At 47.2% G+C, this 19643-nt stretch overlaps 1 protein-coding gene across 7 annotated transcripts in view; it reads left to right on the top strand.

Moving 5' to 3' along the window:
• kiaa0513 (KIAA0513 ortholog) overlaps window positions 1–19643 on the top strand; it is an 89224-nt gene that overhangs the window by 47157 nt on the left and 22424 nt on the right. The window contains exon 1 of one of the 7 annotated variants that reach the window (XM_067997536.1): window positions 3976–4167. The exons of the other annotated variants lie outside the window; for them this stretch is intronic. The gene's annotated coding sequence lies outside the window, so the exon portion shown is untranslated. Of the gene's footprint in view, window positions 1–3975; window positions 4168–19643 lie in introns of those variants that run through there. 7 annotated transcript variants of the gene reach the window in all.

Below are 19643 nucleotides of genomic sequence, written 5' to 3'. Positions count from 1 at the left end.
TCTCTCTCTCTCTCTCGCTCTGTGTCTCTCTCTCTCTCTCTCGCTCTGTGTCTCTCTCTCTCTCTCTCGCTCTGTGTCTCTCTCTCTCTCTCTCGCTCTGTGTCTCTCTCTCTCTCTCTCGCTCTGTGTCTCTCTCTCTCTCTCTCGCTCTGTGTCTCTCTCTCTCTCTCGCACTGTGTCTCTCTCTCTCTCTCGCTCTGTGTCTCTCTCTCTCTCTCGCTCTGTGTCTCTCTCTCTCGCTCTGTGTCTCTCTCTCTCTCTCGCTCTGTGTCTCTCTCTCTCTCTCGCTCTGTGTCTCTCTCTCTCTCTCGCTCTGTGTCTCTCTCTCTCTCTCGCTCTGTGTCTCTCTCTCTCTCTCGCTCTGTGTCTCTCTCTCTCTCTCGCTCTGTGTCTCTCTCTCTCTCTCGCTCTGTGTCTCTCTCTCTCTCTCGCTCTGTGTCTCTCTCTCTCTCTCGCTCTGTGTCTCTCTCTCTCTCTCGCTCTGTGTCTCTCTCTCTCTCTCGCTCTGTGTCTCTCTCTCTCTCTCGCTCTGTGTCTCTCTCTCTCTCTCGCTCTGTGTGTCTCTCTCTCTCTCTCGCTCTGTGTGTCTCTCTCTCTCTCTCGCTCTGTGTGTCTCTCTCTCTCTCTCGCTCTGTGTGTCTCTCTCTCTCTCTCGCTCTGTGTGTCTCTCTCTCTCTCTCGCTCTGTGTGTCTCTCTCTCTCTCTCGCTCTGTGTGTCTCTCTCTCTCTCTCTCTCGCTCTGTGTGTCTCTCTCTCTCTCTCTCTCGCTCTGTGTGTCTCTCTCTCTCTCTCTCTCGCTCTGTGTGTCTCTCTCTCTCTCTCTCTCGCTCTGTGTGTCTCTCTCTCTCTCTCGCTCTGTGTGTCTCTCTCTCTCTCTCGCTCTGTGTGTCTCTCTCTCTCTCTCGCTCTGTGTGTCTCTCTCTCTCTCTCGCTCTGTGTGTCTCTCTCTCTCTCTCGCTCTGTGTGTCTCTCTCTCTCTCTCGCTCTGTGTGTCTCTCTCTCTCTCTCGCTCTGTGTGTCTCTCTCTCTCTCTCTCGCTCTGTGTGTCTCTCTCTCTCTCTCGCTCTGTGTGTCTCTCTCTCTCTCTCGCTCTGTGTGTCTCTCTCTCTCTCTCGCTCTGTGTGTCTCTCTCTCTCTCTCGCTCTGTGTGTCTCTCTCTCTCTCTCGCTCTGTGTGTCTCTCTCTCTCTCTCGCTCTGTGTGTCTCTCTCTCTCTCTCGCTCTGTGTGTCTCTCTCTCTCTCTCGCTCTGTGTGTCTCTCTCTCTCTCTCGCTCTGTGTGTCTCTCTCTCTCTCGCTCTGTGTGTCTCTCTCTCTCTCGCTCTGTGTGTCTCTCTCTCTCTCGCTCTGTGTGTCTCTCTCTCTCTCGCTCTGTGTGTCTCTCTCTCTCTCGCTCTGTGTGTCTCTCTCTCTCTCGCTCTGTGTGTCTCTCTCTCTCTCGCTCTGTGTGTCTCTCTCTCTCTCGCTCTGTGTGTCTCTCTCTCTCTCGCTCTGTGTGTCTCTCTCTCTCTCGCTCTGTGTGTCTCTCTCTCTCTCGCTCTGTGTGTCTCTCTCTCTCTCGCTCTGTGTGTCTCTCTCTCTCTCGCTCTGTGTGTCTCTCTCTCTCTCGCTCTGTGTGTCTCTCTCTCTCTCGCTCTGTGTGTCTCTCTCTCTCTCGCTCTGTGTGTCTCTCTCTCTCTCGCTCTGTGTGTCTCTCTCTCTCTCGCTCTGTGTGTCTCTCTCTCTCTCGCTCTCTCCTGGCTGTGTGTGTCTCTCTCTCTCTGCCTCGCTCGCTGGCGCTCGCTCTCTCTGCCTCGCTCGCTGGCGCTCGCTCTCTCTGCCTCGCTCGCTGGCGCTGCCTCGCTCGCGCTCTCTGCCTCGCTCGCTGGTGCTCGCTCTCAACGATTGAGCATCCACAGCCCTCTGGGGTAGAGAATTCCAAAGATTCACAATCTTTGAGGGGAGATTGATTATAATGGGCCTATATTCTCTGAAGTTTAGAAGAATGAGAGGTGATCTCATTGAAAATTCTAAAATTCTTTGAGGGCTTGACAGGGTAGATGCTGGGAGATTGTTTCCCCTGGCTGGAGAGTCTAGAACTAGGGGACATAGTGTCAGGATAAGGGGTCATCCATTTAGGACCGAGATGAGGAAAAATTACTTCACTCGGAGGGTTGTGAATCTAGAATTCTCTACCCCAGAGGACTGTGGATGCTCAGTCGTTGAGTATATTCAAGGCTGAGATGGATAGATTTTTGGACTCTGGGGGAATCAAGGGATATGGGGGTCAGGTGGGAAAGTGGAGTTGAGGTTGAAGATCAGCCATGATCTGATTGAATGGCGGAGCAGGCTCGAGGGGCTGAATGGCCTACTCCTGTTCTGATTTCTTATGTTCTAATGAGTCACCTATTACCGATTAGAAAGGGAACTCTGGCAGGTTTCTCCCACACTAACTCCGGTGTTGAGTCCATATTGTAGCACTCCTACCGCTGTCCAATGTGTGACCAGTTAACTCCGCACAGACTAGGAATACAGCCTGGAGAATTTGCGGTCTTTATGGCTCAATGACTCACTAAATGATCTCACTCAGCCTTGGAGAGCTTATTTGCAAACAGAGACACTAAGTTCTAATGCAAGGTTGTACAGCTGATGCTTTATTTTAGAATTTTAAAAATGATCTCTGGTTTGTAACTTTTTCTCGTACTAATAAGCTTGTGGGAACAACCGAGATGCGTGTCTGCATGTGTCTGTTTCGCTGCTGTTGGAGTTTGTTCTTGGTCAGAAGGTCCCCTTCTAGTGCCTCTGTTGCTCTCGGATCAGTTGAACTAAGATTTTTAATGTGGAGATGCCGGTGATGGACTGGGGTTGACAAATGTAAACAATCTTACAACACCAGGTTATAGTCCAACAATTTTATTTAAAAATCACAAGCTTTCGGAGGCTTCCTCCTTCGTCAGGTGAATGTCAGGAAATCCTTGAACATTTCGAATTTATATTCAGAGAACAATACCTGGTGATTACAGATAATCTTTCCTGTCTGGCGATTGTTGCGCGGTGTCCGTTCATCCATTGTCGCAGTGTCTGCATGGTCTCGCCAATGTACCATGCTCCCAGTCGGGGAACACTTCAGCAGTCAATGACATTCAGCCACCGATCTTCGGGTAAGCGTACTCCAAGGCGGCCTTCGAGACACACGACAACGCAAAATCGTCGAGCAGAAATTGATAGCCAAGTTCCGCACCCATGAGGACGGCCTCAACCGGGATCTTGGGTTCATGTCACGCTACACGTAACCCCACCAGCGAATAAAAGTTATCTGTTTTTAATACAATGGGTCATTTTCTGTCTTTCTCTTCCTTTCGGATGTTTCTCCCTCTCTCTCTTTTGTGTTCTGTCCCTTTGTATATTCGGTGGTCCTGTAGGTAACACCTCTCTGTCTGAACACTTTGATTGCCTTGACAACGGGCAGTTGGAAAGATTATCTGTAATCACCAGGTATTGTTCTCTGAATATAAATGTGAAACGTTCAAGGACTCCCACATTCACCTGACGAAGGAGGAAGCCTCCGAAAGCTTGTGATTTTTAAATAAAATTGTTGGACTATAGCCTGGTGTTGTAAGATTGTTTACATAAGATTTTTAAACGTACAGAAGTTTTTAAAAACAAAATTTCAGTGAAGCAGAGCTGAAAAATGTTGAGTGTATAATGCTGGCTGAGAGTACATTGGTGAAATGATGTGTTGTTGTTTGAATGTGGCTCACCATGGGATAAGTTTCCTCTGGGTTGTTGCACTGTCTGTAGAGAGCCTCAGTGCTGTGGGTTATCATTAAGTAGTTGCAATGTCTGTCTGCATTGTTCCCTCTGTTTTTCCCCACAGTGCTTTTGCCATAATAGCAGTGCTCTACAGCCCAGCACAGAGCTGTTTAATTTGCACATGGGATTAGTTTCTTGTACTGTTCTTGTTTGGGGACAGGCTGTGCTTCAACTTAGCTCTGCCCATTATCATAAATTAGATTTCTTTCAAGGTCAGGTTATGGAGAACTGCCTGACACAACCTGAGAGACGCACTCTTTACTTCGAGTACTGGTTACAGTGCTCCGCCTGTTACGCTGGTACCGGGGAGTCCCGCAGATTGGCCTTTGTGGAGACAATTCTGACTCCATCCCTCCCCCCTGCTGCCCACAATGAAGGTGAGTCGGGAGAGTTTATTACCTGTCCCTGTGGACACTGCTGTGGGAAAGTTATCGTTCCGTAGGATAACTCTCACAAGTAAGCTCGTGTCTCAGACGTTAGTGAGGCGAGCTGCATCGCCCTCAAGCTCATAAGATTCTTCTGGACCTTGTACAGAGTGTTCATTTCTTCTTTGTTTTCTCCAGATTTCTCCCATTGCCACTTTTTTAGAGGCAGTGACTCCAACTGGAGGACTGCCTGTACCTCACCCGAGGGGCCTCACCCGAGGGGCCTCACCCGAGTGGCCCTCATTCGTGTGTGAGGGCAGGGGGGGAATTAAATAAGGGAGTGCATCAGGAATCATAGAAAGGTTACAGCACAGAAGGAGGCCACTCAGCCCATCGAGTCCGCACTGGCTCTATTCAAGAGCAATCCAGTTAGTCCCACTCCCCCGCCCTATCCCCATAGCCCTGCAATTTGTTTTCCTTTCAAGTACTTATCCAGTTCCCTTTTGAAGGCCATGATTGAATCTGCCTCCACCACCCCCTCAGGCAGTGCATTCCAGATCCTAACCACTCGCTGTGTAAAAAAGTTATTTCTCGTCACCTTTGGTTCTTTTGCCAATTACCTTAAATCTGTGTCCTCTAGTTCTTGACCCTTCTGCCAATGGGAACAGTTTCTCTCTATCTACTCTGTCTAGACCCTTCATGATTTTGAATATCTCGATCAAATCTCCTCTCAACCTTCTCTGTTCCAAGGAGAACAGTCCCAGCTTCTCCAGTCTATCCATGTAACTAAAGTCCCTCATCCCTGGGATCATTCTAGTAAATCTCTTCTGCACCCTCTCTAAGGCCTTCACATCTTTCCTAAAGTGCGCTGCCCAAAACTGGACACACTGCTCCAGTTGTGGCCGAACCAGTGTTTTATAAAGGTTCATCATGACTTCCATACTTTTGTACTCTATGCCTCTATTTATAAAGCCCAGGATCCCTTATGCTTTTTTAACCACTTTCTCAACCTGCCCTGCCACCTTCAACAATTTGTGCTCATATACTCCCTAATCTCTTTGTTGTACCCTCTGGCTTATATTGCCTCTCCTCGTTCTTCCTACCGAAATGTATCACTTGGCATTTTTCTGCGTTAAATTTCATCTGCCACGTGTCCGCCCATTCCACGAGGAATGCTCCATCCGAGTGCTCGCTCAGTGTATGAATGGTCACTGACAGCAAAGAGGGTGGGGGTGCTAGGATCAGGGGCTACAAAGATTTATTGTGTTTCAGCATCCAAACCTTGGAAATGGCAAGGTAGAATTTTAAATCAGTACCTGAGTCAGAGGGGGAGGAAAATATGCCTGTTATAGGGGTTTTAACCTAATTAAATATCTGCAATTCAGTCCTGCAATCAACCATATTCCTTCCAAACAACAAGGCAGTATTTGCGCTGATTTGAGCTGCACAGCCATGTTATGGATCCTAGTAACCCTCCGTCGCTGATCATTTTAGAAAGCTGGTTAAAAATTTCTGGGACCTCAGTATTGGTGTCGACAGCCAGAGAGCGTCGCCATCAGCAACCAGAAAAGGGGTCCATGTACATTGATCATTAAAATGTCATGGACAGGTACAGAAAATAATCAGTAAAGCTAATGGAATGCTGGCCTTTATATCTGGAGGACTGGAATACAAGGGGGCAGAAGTTATGCTACAGCTACACAAAACCCTGGTTAGATCGCACCTGGAGTACTGCGAGCAGTTCTGGGCACCGCACCTTCGGAAGGACATATTGGCCTTGGAGGGAGTGCATCGAAATTTACTAGAATGATACCTGGACTCCAAGGGTTAAATTACGAGGAGAGATTAAACAAACTAGGGTTGTAGTCCCTGGAATTTAGAAGATTAAGGGGTGATTTGATCGAAGTTTTCAAGGTATTAAGGGGAACTGATAGGGTAAATAGAGAGAAACTATTTCCGCTGATTGGGGATTCTAGGACTAGGGGACATAGCCTAAAAATTAGAGCCAGGAGTGAAGTTAGGAAACACTTCTACACGCAAAGGGTGGTAGAAGTTTGGAACTGTCTTCCACAAACAGCAGTTGATGCGAGCTCAATTTTTGTTAGCCCCATATCCCTTAATACCTTTGGTTAAGGCGGGTATATGGAGTTAGGTCACAGGTCAGCCATGATCTCACTGAATGGCGGAACAGGCTCGAGGGGCTAAATGGCCTCTTCCTGTTCCTATGTTACTGTCAGTAACCAGTGAACGTTACTGTTGTGAACCGGCACGTGTTGTCAATTGAAGATATGGAAAAAATAAAAGTCTTGCATTCATACAATAAATTATAACTGTGAAACATCTCGCAGTGCTTCATGGACAGTGAATTACAGCTCAGACCCTCTGAGTGCTTCAGATTGTGAATCTTTTCAAACAGCCTTTGATAAGGTAGCACATTGTAGACTCATGACTAAGGTCAGAGCATGTGGAGTCAGGGGACAGGTAGCAGAATGGATAGCAGGTTGGCCAGAAAACAGGGTAGGGTTAAGGGTAGTTACTCAGACTGGCAAAAGGTGGGAAGTGGTGTTCCACAGGGATCAGTGCTGGGACCACTGTTCACAATTTACATTTCCAATTCCCGAGTCCAAATCGTTAGTGCAATTTCAAAAGGAAGAATGTGTCAAAATGCAAGAGGATATTAATAAACTTGAAGAATTGGCATATAATTGGCAAATGAACTCAGTATAGATAAGTGTGAGGTGTTACATTTTGGTAGGAAAAATAAGGAGGCCACACGTTGCTTGGATAATAAGAGTCTAAACAGGGTAGAGGAGCAGAGGGATCTGGGGGTACAGATACATAAATCACTAAAAGGAGGGACGCAGGTTAATAAGGCCATAAAAAAGGCAAATGAAACACTGGGGTTCATTTCTGGAGGGATAGAATTGTAAAGCAGAGAAGTTATGTTAAACTTGTATAGCACAGGTTGGCAGGAAGTAACTAGTGGGGTGCCGTAAGGATCAGTGCTTGGCCCTCAGCTATTTACAATCTATATTAATGACTTAGATGAAGGGACCGAGTGTAATGTATCCACGTTTGCTGACGATACAAAGTTAAGTGGGAAAGTAAGCTGTGAGGAGGACACAAAGAGTCTGCAAAGGGATATAGACAGGTTAGGTGAATGGGCAAGAAGGTGGCAAATGGGGAACCAAAGTATGTGGCAGATGGAGTATAATGTGGGGAAATGTAAGGTTATTCACTTTGGTAGGAAGAATAGAAAAACAGAATATTTTTTAAATGGTGAGAAACTATTAAATGTTGGTGTTCAGAGAGACTTGGGTGTCCTCATGCAAGAAACACAAAAAGTTAGCATTCAGGTACACAAATGGCATGTTGGCCTTTATTGCAAGGGAGTTGGAGTACAAGAGTAAGGAAGTCTTACTATAGTTGTACAGGGGATTGGTGAGACCACATCTGGAGTACTGTGTACAGTTTTGGTCTCCTTATCTAAGGAAGGATATACTTGCCTTAGAAGCGGTGCAACAAAATTCACTAGATTAATTCCTGGGATGAGAGGGTTATCCTATGAGGAGAGATTGAGTAGAATGGGCCTATACTCTCTGGAGTTTAGAAGAATGAGAGATGATCTCAATGAAACATATAAGATTATGAGGGGGCTTGACAGGGTAGATGCTGAGAGATTGTTTCCCCTGGCTGGAGAGTCTAGAACTAGGGGGCATAATCGCAGGATATAGAATCATAGAATCATAAAGTTTACAACATGGAAACAGGCCCTCCGGCCCAACTTGTCCATGTCGCCCAGTTTATACCACTAAGCTATTCCCAATTGCCTGCACTTGGCCCATATCCCTCTATACCCATCTTACCCATGTAACTGTCCAAATGCTTTTTGAAAGACAAAATTGTACTCGCTTCTACTACTGCCTCTGGCAGCTCGTTCCAGACACTCACCACCCTTTGAGTGAAAAAATTGCCCCTCTGGACCCTTTTGTATCTCTCCCCTCTCACCTTAAATCTATGCCCCCTCGTTATAGACTCCCCTACCTTTGGGAAAAGATTTTGACTATCTACCTTATCTATGCCCCTCATTATTTTATAGACTTCTATAAGATCACCCCGAAACCTCCTACTCTCCAGGGAAAAAAGTCTCAGTCTATCCAACCTCTCCCCATGAGTCAAACCATCAAGTCCCGGTAGCATCCTAGTAAATCTTTTCTGCACTCTTTCTAGTTTAATAATATCCTTTCTATAATAGGGTGACCAGAACTGTACACAGTATTCCAAGTGTGGCCTTAATAATGTCTTGTACAACTTCAACAAGACATCCCAACTCCTGTATTCAATGTTCTGACCAATGAAACCAAGCATGCTGGATGCCTTCTTCACCACCCTATCCACCTGTGACTCCACTTTCAAGGAGCTATGAACCTGTACTCCTAGATCTCTTTGTTCTATAACTCTCCCCAACGCCCTACCATTAACGGAGTAGGTCCTGGCCCGATTCGATCTACCAAAATGCATCACCTCACATTTATCTAAATTAAACTCCATCTGCCATTCATCGGCCCACTGGCCCAATTTATCAAGATCCCGTTGCAATCCTAGATAACCTTCTTCACTGTCCACAATGCCACCAATCTTGGTGTCATCTGCAAACTTACTAACCATGCCTCCTAAATTCTCATCCAAATCATTAATATAAATAACAAATAACAGCGGACCCAGCACCGATCCCTGAGGCACACCGCTGGTCACAGGCCTCCAGTTTGAAAAACAACCCGCTACAACCACCCTCTGTCTTCTGTCGTCAATCCAATTTTGTATCCAATTGGCTACCTCACCTTGGATCCCATGAGATTTAACCTTATGTAACAACCTACCATGCGGTACCTTGTCAAAGGTTTTGCTAAAGTCCATGTAGATCACGTCTCCTGCACAGCCCTCATCTATCTTCTTGGTTACCCCTTCAAAAAACTCAATCAAATTCGTGAGACATGATTTTCCACTCACAAAACCATGCTGACTGTTCCTAATCAGTCCCTGCCTCTCTAAATGAGTCCCTGCCTCTCCAAATGTTCGCTGATGATTGCACAGTGTTCAGTTCCATTCGCAACCCCTCAGATAATGAAGCAGTCCATGCCCGCATGCAGCAAGACCTGGACAGCATCCAGGCTTGGGCTGATAAGTGGCAAGTAACATTCGTGCCAGGCAATGACCATCTCCAACAAGAGAGTCTAACCACCTCCCCTTGACATTCAACGGCATTACTGTCGCCGAATCCCCCAACATCAACATCCTGGGGGGTCACCATTGACCAGAAACGTAACTGGACCAGCCACATAAATACTGTGGCTTCAAGAGCAGGTCACAGGCTGGGTATTCTGTGGCGAGTGACTCACCTCCTGACTCCCCAAAGCCTTTCCATTATGTACAAGGCACAAGGATGGAATACTCTCCACTTGCCTGGATGAGTGCAGCTCCAACAACACTCAAGAAGCTTGATACCATCCAGGACAAAGCAGCCCGCTTGATTGGCACCCCATCCACCACCCTAAACATTCACTCCCTTCACCACCGGCGCTCAGTGCCTGCAGTGTGCACCATCCACAGGATGCACTGCATCAACTTGCCAAGGCTTCTTCAACAGCACCTTCCAAACCCCTGACCTCTACCACCTCGAAGGACAAGGCCAGCAGGTACATGGGAACAACACCACCTGCACGTTCCCCTCCAAGTCACACACCATCCCAACTTGGAAATATATCGCCATTCCTTCATCGTTGCCGGGTGAAAATCCTGGAACTCCCTTCCTAACAGCACTGTGGAAGAACCTTCACCAGACGGACTGCAGCGGTTCAAGAAGGCGGCTCACCACCACCTTCTCAAGGGCAATTAGGGATGGGCAATAAATGCCGGCCTCGCCAGTGACGCCCACATCCCACGAACGAATTAAAAAAGAAATCACAGTGCTCCATGTGCTGATGAAGGGTCTACACCTGAAACATTAACTTGTCCACACATACTAACTAATCTGCTGCGTGATTCCAGCATTTTCTGTTTTCAAGAACATAAGAAATAGGAGCAGGAGTAGGCCATTCGGCCCCTCGAGCCTGCTCCGCCATCTAATCAGATCATGACTGATGTGGTGTATTTGGATTTTCAGAAGGCTTTTGATAAGGTCCCACACAAGAGGTTAGTGTGCAAAATTAAAGCACATGGGATTGGGGGGAATATACTGGCATGGATTGAGAATTGGTTGACAGACAGGAAACAGAGAGTAGGAATAAACGGGTCTTTTTCCGGGAGGCAGGCAGTGACTAGTGGGGTACCTCAGGGATCAGTGCTTGGGCCCCAGCTATTCACAATATATATCAATGATTTGGATGAGGGAACGGAATGTAACGTTTCCAAGTTTGCAGATGACACAAAGCTGGGGTGGAATGTGAGCTGTGAGGAGGATGCAAAGAGGCTCCAATGTGATTTAGACAAGTTGGTTGAGTGGGCAAGAACATGGCAGATGCAGTATAACGTGGATAAATGTGAGGTTATCCACGTTGGTTGTAAAAACAGAAAGACAGATTATTATCTGAATGGTGATAGATTGGGAAACGGGGAGGTGCAACGAGACCTGGGTGTCCTTGTACACCAGTCGCTGAAAGTGAGCATTCAGGTGCAGCAAGCAGTTAGGAAGGCGAATGTTATGTTGGCCTTCATTGCAAGAGGATTTGAGGACAGGAACAAGAATATCTTACTGCAGATATACAGAGCCTTGGTGAGACCACATCTGGAGTATTGTGTGCAGTTTTGGTCTCCTTATCTGAGGAAGGATGTCCTTGCCTTGGAGGGAGTGCAACGAAGGTTTACCAGACTGATTCCTGGGATGGCAGGACTGACGTATGTGGAGAGATTGGGTCGACTAGGCCTATATTCACTGGAGTTTAGAAGAATGAGAGGTGATCTCATCGAAACATATAAAATTCTAACAGGACTAGACAGACTAGATGCAGGGAGGCTGTTTCTCCGAGCTGGGGAGTCCAGAACCAGGGGTCACAGTCTCAGGATACGGGGTGTGCCATTTAGAACCGAGATGAGGAGAAATTTCTTCACTCAGAGGGTGGTGAACCTGTGGAATTCTCTACCACAGAAGGCAGTGGAGGCCAAGTCATTAGATTTTTTTTTATTCGTTCATGGGATGTGGGTGTCGCTGGCGAGGCCGGCATTTATTGCCCATCCCTAATTGCCCTTGAGAAGGTGGTGGTGAGCCGCCTTCTTGAACCGCTGCAGTCCGTGTGCTGTTAGGAAGGGAATTCCAGGATTTTGACCGAGCGACGATGAAGGAACGGCGATATATTTCCAAGTCGGGATGGTGTGTGACTTGGAGGGGAACGTGCAGGTGGTGTTGTTCCCACGTGCCTGCTGCTCTTGTCCTTCTAGGTGGTAGAGGTCGCGGGTTTGGGAGGTGTTGTCGAAGAAGCCTTGGCGAGTTGCTGCAGTGCATCCTGTGGATGGTACACACTGCAGCCACAGTGCGCCGGTGGTGTAGGGAGTGAATGTTTAGGGTGGGGGATGGGGTGCCAATCAAGCGGGCTGCTTTATCTTGGATGGTGTCGAGCTTCTTGAGTGTTGTTGGAGCTGCACTCATCCAAGCAAGTGGAGAGTATTCCATCACACTCCTGATTTGTGCCTTGTAGATGGTGGAAAGGTTTTGGGGAGTCAGGAGGTGAGTCACTCGCCGCAGAATACCCAGCCTCTGACCTGCTCTCGTAGCCACAGTATTTATATGGCTGGTCCAGTTAAGTTTCTGGTCAATGGTGACCCCCAGGATGTTGATGGTGGGGGATTCAGCGATGGTAATGCCGTTGAATGTCAAGGGGAGGTGGTTAGACACTCTCTTGTTGGAGATGGTCATTGCCTGGCACTTATCCGACGCAAATGTTACTTGCCACTTATGAGCCCAAGCCTGGATGTTATCCAGGTCTTGCTGCATGCGGGCTCGGACTGCTTCATTATTTGAGGGGTTGCGAATGGAACTGAACACTGTGCAATCATCAGCGAACATCCCCATTTCTGACCTTATGGTGGAGGGAAGGTCATTGATGAAGCAGCTGAAGATGGTTGGGCCTAGGACACTGCCTTGAGGAACTCCTGCAGCAATGGCCTGGGGCTGAGATGATCGGCCTTCAACAACCACTACCATCTTCCTTTGTGCTAGGTATGACTCCAGCCACTGGAGAGTTTTCCCCCTGATTCGCATTGACTTCAATTTTACGAGGGCTCCTTGGTGCCACACTCGGTCAAATGCTGCCTTGATGTCAAGGGCAGTCACTCTCACCTCACCTCTGGAATTCAGCTTTTTTGTCCATGTTTGGACCAAGGCTGTAATGAGGTCTGGAGCCGAGTGGTCCTGGCGGAACCCAAACTGAGCATCGGTGAGCAGGTTATTGGTGAGTAAGTGCCGCTTGATAGCACTGTCGACGACACCTTCCATCACTTTGCTGATGATTGAGAGTAGACTGATGGGGCGGTAATTGGCCGGATTAGATTTGTCCTGCTTTTTGTGGACAGGACATACCTGGGCAATTTTCCACATTGTCGGTAGATGCCAGTGTTGTAGCTGTACTGGAACAGCTTGGCGAGAGGCGCAGCTAGTTCTGGAGCACAAGTCTTCAGCACTACAGCTGGGATGTTGTCGGGGCCCATAGCCTTTGCTGTATCCAGTGCACTCAGCCGTTTCTTGATATCACGTGGAGTGAATCGAATTGGCTGAAGACTGGCTTCTGTGATGGTGGGGATATCGGGAGGAGGCCGAGATGGATCATCCACTCAGCACTTCTGACTGAAGATGGTTGCAAACGCTTCAGCCTTGTCTTTTGCACTCACGTGCTGGACTCCGCCATCATTGAGGATGGGGATGTTTGCAGAGCCTCCTCCTCCCGTTAGTTGTTTAATTGTCCACCACCATTCACGACTGGATGTGGCAGGACTGCAGAGCTTTGATCTGATCCGTTGGTTGTGGAATCGCTTAGCTCTGTCTATAGCATATTGCTTCCGCTGTTTAGCATGCATGTCGTCCTGAGTTGTAGCTTCACCAGGTTGGCACCTCGTTTTTAGGTACGCCTGGTGCTGCTCCTGGCATGCTCTTCTACACTCCTCATCGAACCAGGGTTGATCTCCTGGCTTGTTGGTAATGATAGAGTGAGGAATATGCCAGGCCATGAGGTTACAGATTGTGCTGGAATACAATTCTGCTGCTGCTGATGGCCCACAATGCCTCATGGATGCCTAGTTTTGAGCTGCTAGATCTGTTCTGAATCTATCCCATTTAGCACGGTGGTAGTGCCACACAACACGTTGGATGGTGTCCTCAGTGTGAAGACGGGACTTCATCTCCACGAGGACTGTGCGGTGGTCACGCCTACCAATACTGGCATGGACAGATGCATTTGCGACAGGTAGATTGGTGAGGACGAGGTCAAGTAAGTTTTTCCCTCGTGTTGGTTCGCTCACCACCTGCCGCAGGCCCAGTCTGGCAGCTATGTCCTTCAGGACTCGGCCAGCTCGGTCAGTAGTGGTGCTACCGAGCCACTCTTGGTGATGGACGTTGAAGTCCCCCACCCAGAGTACATTTTGTGCCCTTGCTACCCTCAGTGCTTCCTCCAAGTGGTGTTCAACATGGAGGAGGACTGATTCATCAGCTGAGGGAGGGCGGTAGGTGGTAATCAGCAGGAGGTTTCCTTGCCCATGTTTGACCTGATGCCATGAGATTTGATGGGGTCCAGAGTCAATGTTGAGGACTCCCAGGGCCACTCCCTCCTGACTGTATATCACTGTACCGCCAACTCTGGTGGGTCTGTCCTGCTGGTGGGACAGGACATACCCAGGGATGGTGATGGAAGAGTCTGGGACATTGGCTGAAAGGTATGATTCTGTGAGTATGGCTATGTCAGGCTGTTGCTTGACTGGTCTGTGGGACAGCTCTCCCAATTTTGGCACAAGTCCCCAGATGTTAGTAAGGAGGACCTTGCAGGGTCGACTGGGCTTGGTTTGCCGTTGTCGTGTCCGGTGCCTAGTGGTCCGATGCCGGGTGGTCCGTCTGGTTTTATTCTTATTAGATGTATTCAAGAAGGAGGTAGATATATTTCGTAATGTTAAAGGGATCAAGGGATATGGGGAAAAAGCGGGAACAGGGTACTGAGTTAGACGATCAGCCACGATCATTTTGTGGGCTGAATGGCCTACTCTTGCTCTCATTTTCTATGTTTCTATGTTTCTTGCCCACTCACTTAACCTGTCTATATCCCTTTGCAGATTCTTTGTGTCCTCCTCACAGCTTACTTTCCCACCTAGCTTTGTATCGTCAGCAGACTTGGATACATTACACTCGGTCCCTTCATCTAAGTCATTAATATATATTGTAAATAGCTGAGGCCCAAGCACTGATCCTTGTGGCACCCCACTAGTTACAGCCTGCCAACCTGAAAATGACTCGTTTATCCCTACTCTCTGTTTTCTGTCCTTTAACCAATCCTCTATCCATGATAATATATTACCCCCCAACCCCATGAGCCCTTATCTTGTGTAATCTTTCATGTGACACCTTATCGAATGCCTTTTGAAAATCTAAATATACGACATCCACTGGTTCCCCTTTATCTACCCTGCTAGTTACATCCTCAAAAAATTCTAATAAATTTGTCAAACACGATTTCCCTTTCATAAAACCATGTTGACTCTGCCTAATCATATTATGATTTTCTAAGTGCCCTGTTACCACTTCCTTAATAATGGATTCCAGCATTTTCCTGACGATTGATGTCAGGCTAACTGGCCTGTAGTTCCCTGTTTTCTCTCTCCCTCCATTCTTGAACAGCGGGGTTACATTTGCTACCTTCCAATCCGCTGGGACCGTTCTAGAATCTAGGGAATTTTGGAAGATCACAGTACTTTTTCTCTACTGATATTAGTTACTTTAAGTTCCTCACTCTCATTAGCCCTTTGGTTCACCCTATTTCTGGTATGTTTTTTGTGTCTTCTACTGTGAAGACAGATACAAAATATTTGTTTATCATCCCTGCCATTTCCTGATTCCCCATTATAATTTCTCCTGTCTCAGCCTCTAAGGGACCAACGTTTACTTTTGCTGCTCTCTTCCTTTTTACACACTTGTAGAAGCTCTTACAATCCGTTTTTATATTTCTTGCTGGTTTACTTTCATATTTTATTTTCTCCCTTTTTATCAATTTTTTGGTCATCCTTTGCTGGTTTCTAAAACTCTCCCAATCCTCAGGCTTACTACTCTTGGCAACATTATAAGCCGCCTCTTTTAATCTAATACTATCCTTAACTTCTTTAGTTAGCCACGGATGGATCACTTTTCCCGTGGAGTTTTTATTTCATAGAATCATAGAAATTTATGGCACAGAAGGAGGCCCATCGTGCCCATGCCGGCCGAAAAAGAACTATCCAGCCTAATCCCGCTATCCAGCCTAATCCCGCTATCCAGCCTAATCCCGCTATCCAGCCTATTCCCACTTTCCAGCCTAATCCCACTTTCCAACACTTGGTCCGTAGCCCTGTAGGTTACGGCACTTCAAGTGCACGCCCAAGTACTATTCTCAATGGTGTGTATATTCATTGAGAATGTTGAAATATTTCTTTAAATGTTTGCCATTGCTTATCTACTGTCATACCCTTTAATCTAATTTCCCAATCTACCTTCGCTAACTTGCCCCTTGTACCTATGTAATAGGCTTTGTTTAAGCTTAAGACTCTAGTTTCCGATTTAAGTATGCCACTCTCAAACTCAGTGTGAAATTCTACCATATTATGATCACTCTTCCCCAGGGGATTGTTTACTAATTTACTGAGATTATTAATTAATCCTGCCTCATTACACAGTACAAGATCTAAAATAGCCTGTTCCCTGGTTGGTTTCATGACGTATTTTTCTAGGAAACTGTCTCGAATGCATTCCATTTTCGCTCAGTTTAACATCCTGTTGAAAGGAATGCTCAAGTTGGAATAACTTCTAAATGCCCGTGGGGTGCAATGGCACAAGATATGGAATTGAGATGGATTAAAGGGTGGCATGCAAAGGTTTCTGTGACCTAATACAGGGCATTAGAACAGAGAAGGGTAGGGGAGATTTGATAGAGGTGTTCAAAATCATGAAGTGTTTTGACAGAGTAAATAAGGATAAACTGTTCCCAGTGGCAGAAGGGTCAGTAACCAGAGGACACAGATTTAAGTTGATTGGCAAAAAAAACCAGAGGATAAGGGGTCGGCCATTTAGGACTGAGATGAGGAGGAATTTCTTCACACAGAGGGTTGTGAATCTTTGGGATTCTGTACCTCAGAGGGCGGTGGATGCTCAGTCATTGAGTATATTCAAGGCTGAGATTGGTAGATTTTTGGACTCTAGGGGAATCAAGGGATATGGGGATCGGGCGGGAAAGTGGAGTTGAGGTTGAAGATCAGCCATGATCTTATTGAATGACGGAGCAGGCTCGAGGGGCCGAATGGCCTACTTCTGCTCCTATTATGTTCTTATGACATGAGAAACAAAAATTTACCCAGCGAGTTGTTCTGATCTGGAATGCGCTGCCTGAAAGGGCGGTGGAAGCAGATTCAATAATAACTTTCAAAATGGAATTGGATAAATAATTGAAGGGGAAAAATTTACAGGGCTATGGGGAAAGAGCAGGGGAGTGGGACCAATTGAATAGCTCTTTCAAAGAGCCGGCACAGGCACGATGGGCTGAATGGCCTCCTTCTGTGCTGTATCACTGCATGATTTGATGATTAAGGTGAAGTAAAGACAGAAAATGCTGCAAGTGCACAGCAGGACAATCTGCGTCCAATTGGTTCCCTTCCTTTTCCCTTTCGGATGCTGATGAGCCCACTGTGTATGTCTGGTATTTTCTTCTATTTCAGATTTCCAGTATTCATATGCTTTTCTTTTTATTCCTATTAATTGAGGAGAGCTGGAGAATTGTATCAGTCTAACAGTTGTGAAAGAGCTGAACTGGCTGATTAAAAATGGGCAGACAATCGAGGAGAGCCCAGATTCATAAAACTTATCCAAATATAATTGTGGTGTGCTGTCTGTAGAGCTGTGTGCTCTCTGGTAACTCACTGTCTCCTCCACAATGGGATAGTGGAGTTTAATTGACTGTTGCACCCACCCCCTGTACCGTGGCTTGATTGGCTTTAGAATCTAGCCAGGAAAATCTTGATTCATTAAAAGATGCAATATTCATGAGAATTAAAGCTTTTGTTGGGACAAACAATGCCAAGAACATGAAGCAAGTGGGCGACTACAATTTTCCCCAGTCCTTCCTGGTCGTGAAATCGCCCAACAGGTTAAACGAGCCAGCGAATCTGTCTGAGCAATAATGAGGCAGTGAGTCACATTGGGTTCATTTAAAGGTAGAATTGTTCCCTCCCATTCCTTTATATCCCCAATTGTAAACAATTTTACAACACCAAGTTATAGTCCAGCAATTTTATTTTAAATTCACAAGCTTTCGGAGGCTTCCTCCTTCCTCAGGGGAACGTTGTTGGAAATGAAATCCTCGAAATGAAATCGCATTTATAAATCACAGAACAATGCTTGGTGATTACAGACAGTCTTTTCAACTGCCCGTTGCCAAGGCAACCAGTGTGCAGACAGACAGGTGTTACCTGCAAGGTCTCCGAATATACAAATCACCAAAAAAAAACAAAAATAAACAGAGATAGAGAGGTAGAAACATAGAAAAGACAGCAACTGACCCGTTATATTAAAAACAGATAACATTTGTTCGCTGGTGGGGTAACGTGTAACGTGACATGAACCCAAGATCCCGGTTGAGGCCGTCCTCATGGGTGCGGAACTTGGCTATCAATTTCTGCTCGACGATTTTGCGTTGTCGTGTGTCTCGAAGGCCGCCTTGGAGTACGCTTACCCGAAGGTCGGTGGCTGAATGTCCTTGACTGCTGAAGTGTTCCCCGACTGGGAGGGAACCCTCCTGTTTGGTGATTGTTGCGCGGTGTCCGTTCATCCGTTGTCGCAGCGTCTGCATGGTCTCGCCAATGTACCATGCTCTGGGGCATCCTTTCCTGCAACGTATGAGGTTGACAACGTTGGCCGAGTCACAGGAGTATGAACCATGCACCTGGTGGGTGGTGTCCTCTCGTGTGATGGTGGTATCTGTGTCGATGATCTGGCATGTCTTGCAGAGGTTACCGTGGCAGGGTTGTGTGGTGTCGTGGACGCTGTTCTCTTGAAAGCTAGGTAATTTGCTGCGAACGATGGTCTGTTTGAGGTTGGGTGGCTGTTTAAAGGCGAGTAGTGGAGGTGTGGGGATGGCCATAGCGAGGTGTTCGTCGTCATTGATGACATGTTGAAGGCTGCGGAGAACATGGCGTAGTTTCTCCGCTCCGGGGAAGTACTGGACGACAAAGGGTACTCTGTTGGTTGCGTCCCGTGTTAGTCTCCTGAGGAGGTCTATGCGATTTTTCGCTGTGGCCCGTCGGAACTGTCGATCGATGAGTCGAGCGTCATATCCCGTTCTTACTAGGGCGTCTTTCAGCGTCTGTAGGTGTCCATCGCGTTCCTCCTCGTCTGAGCAGACCCTGTGTATTCACAGGGCCTGTCCATAGGGGATGGCCTCTTTGACGTGGTTAGGGTGGAAGCTGGAAAAGTGGAGCATCGTGAGGTTGTCCGTGGGCTTGCGGTAGAGTGAGGTGCTGAGGTGCCCGTCTTTGATGGAGATTCGTGTGTCCAAGAAAGAAACTGATTCTGAGGAGTAGTCCATGGTGAGCTTGATGGTGGGATGGAACTTGTTGATGTTATCGTGTAGTCTCTTTAGTGATTCCTCGCCGTGGGTCCATAGAAAGAAAATGTCGTCGATGTATCTGGTGTATAGTGTTGGTTGGAGGTCCTGTGCAGTGAAGAAGTCCTGCTCGAACTTGTGCATGAAAATGTTGGCGTATTGGGGTGCGAATTTGGTCCCCATGGCTGTTCCGTGTGTTTGGGTAAAGAACTGGTTATCGAAGGTGAAGACATTGTGATCCAGGATGAAGCGGATGAGTTGTAGGATGGCGTCTGGAGATTGGCTGTTGTTGGTGTTGAGTATTGATGCTGTCGCAGCGATGCCGTCATCGTGGGGGATACTGGTGTATAGTGCCGAGACGTCCATCGTGGTGAGAAGTGTTCCTGGTTCAACTGGTCCGTGGGTACTGAGTTTTTGTAGGAAGTCTGTAGTGTCGCGACAGAAGCTGGGGGTTCCCTGTACGATGGGTTTCAGGATGCCCTCGATGTATCCAGAGAGGTTCTCACACAGGGTTCCGTTGCCTGATACGATAGGACGTCCGGGTGTGTTGGCTTTGTGTATCTTTGGGAGGCAGTAGAAGTCTCCCACGCGGGGAGTACGTGGGATGAGAGTGCGTAGGATGCTTTGAAGGTCTGGATCGAAGGTCTTGATCAGTTTGTTGAGCTGGTGGGT

Source organism: Heptranchias perlo, chromosome 16, assembly GCF_035084215.1.
Source record: "Heptranchias perlo isolate sHepPer1 chromosome 16, sHepPer1.hap1, whole genome shotgun sequence".
Classification (NCBI taxonomy): domain Eukaryota; kingdom Metazoa; phylum Chordata; class Chondrichthyes; order Hexanchiformes; family Hexanchidae; genus Heptranchias; species Heptranchias perlo.
This window is presented reverse-complemented; position numbering and strand designations above follow the sequence as displayed.